Source organism: Lissotriton vulgaris, chromosome 12 (assembly GCF_964263255.1).
Source record: "Lissotriton vulgaris chromosome 12, aLisVul1.2, whole genome shotgun sequence".
NCBI classification, from domain to species: domain Eukaryota; kingdom Metazoa; phylum Chordata; class Amphibia; order Caudata; family Salamandridae; genus Lissotriton; species Lissotriton vulgaris.
In genome coordinates this window covers 589,741,740-589,743,792 of record NC_141700.1, presented here as the reverse complement: position 1 = coordinate 589,743,792, position 2,053 = coordinate 589,741,740, and positions in this window count along the sequence as shown.

The following is a 2,053-nucleotide window of genomic DNA, read 5'->3' as shown; positions in this document are numbered from 1 at the left end:
CATTTTGAATGCAGGCAGTGTTCTCAGGCCTGCACCCATTTTGCCTAGCTTTCATCCATTATGCCCAGGGGTAGTGAGTGGTGCATATGCCTAGTCTTTCTGTAGGTTGTCTTGAATTTAAACATCATGGAGGGGCTGGATGGCTTGGGATTGTGCTGATTTTTCTGTGATTTTCGTTTTTTTTGCCTGTTGTGGCCTTTTCACCAGGGGGTAGTGAGTGGTGCATGTGCCTAGTCTTTCTGTGGGTTGTCTTGAATTTAAACATCATGGAGGGGCTGGATGGCTTGGGATTGTGCTGATTTTTCTGTGATTTTCGTTTTTTTGGCCTGTTGTGGACAGGCCATGTGGTTGGGGGCCATTTTGAGTGCTGCTACAGGCCCTGGCCATGTGCTGTGAGTGAGGGGGCCATTTTGAATGCAGGCAGTGTTCTCAGGCCTGCACCCATTTCGCCTAGCTTTCATCCATTATGCCCAGGGGTAGTGAGTGGTGCATGGGCCTAGTCTTTCTGTGGGTTGTCTTGAATTTAAACATCATGGAGGGGCTGGATGGCTTGGGATTGTGCTGATTTTTCTGTGATTTTCGTTTTTTTGGCCTGTTGTGGACAGGCCATGTGGTTGGGGGCCATTTTGAGTGCTGCTACAGGCCCTGGCCATGTGCTGTGATGGAGGGGGCCATTTTGAATGCAGGCAGTGTTCTCAGGCCTGCACCCATTTTGCCTAGCTTTCATCCATTATGCCCAGGGGTAGTGAGTGGTGCATGGGCCTAGTCTTTCTGTGGGTTGTCTTGAATTTAAACATCATGGAGGGGCTGGATGGCTTGGGATTGTGCTGATTATTCTGTGATTTTCGTTTTTTTGGCCTGTTGTGGACAGGCCATGTGGTTGGGGGCCATTTTGAGTGCTGCTACAGGCCCTGGCCATGTGCTGTGATGGAGGGGGCCATTTTGAATGCAAGCAGTGTTCTCAGGCCTGCACCCATTTTGCCTAGCTTTCATCCATTATGCCCAGGGGTAGTGAGTGGTGCATGGGCCTAGTCTTCCTGTGGGTTGTCTTGAATTTTAAACATCATGGAGGGGCTGGATGGCTTGGGATTGTGCTGATTTGTCTGCGATTTTCGTTTTTTTGGCCTGTTGTGGCCTTTTCACCAGGGGGTAGTGAGTGGTGCATGTGCCTAGTCTTTCTGTGGGTTGTCTTGAATTTAAACATCATGGAGGGGCTGGATGGCTTGGGATTGTGCTGATTATTCTGTGATTTCGTTTTTTGGCCTGTTGTGGACAGGCCATGTGGTTGGGGGCCATTTTGAGTGCTGCTACAGGCCCTGGCCATGTGCTGTGATGGAGGGGGGCATTTTGAATGCAGGCAGTGTTCTCAGGCCTGCACCCATTTTGCCTAGCTTTCATCCATTATGCCCAGGGGTAGTGAGTGGAGCATGTGCCTAGTCTTTCTGTGGGTTGTCTTGAATTTTAAACATCATGGAGGGGCTGGATGGCTTGGGATTGTGCTGATTTTTCTGCGATTTTTGTTTTTTTGGCCTGTTGTGGCCTTTTCACCAGGGGGTAGTGAGTGGTGCATGTGCCTAGTCTTACTGTGGGTTGTCTTGAATTTAAACATCATGGAGGGGCTGGATGGCTTGGGATTGTGCTGATTATTCTGTGATTTTCGTTTTTTTGGCCTGTTGTGGACAGGCCATGTGGCTGGGGGCCATTTTGAGTGCTGCTACAGGCCCTGGCCATGTGCTGTGACGGAGGGGGCCATTTTGAATGCAGGCAGTGTTCTCAGGCCTGCACCCATTTTGCCTAGCTTTCATCCATTATGCCCAGGGGTAGTGAGTGGTGCATGGGCCTAGTCTTTCTGTGGGTTGTCTTGAATTTAAACATCATGGAGGGGCTGGATGGCTTGGGATTGTGCTGATTATTCTGTGATTTTCGTTTTTTTGGCCTGTTGTGGACAGGTCATGTGGTTGGGGGCCATTTTGAGTGCTGCTACAGGCCCTGGCCATGTGCTGTGATGGAGGGGGCCATTTTGAATGCAGGCAGTGTTCTCAGGCCTGCACCC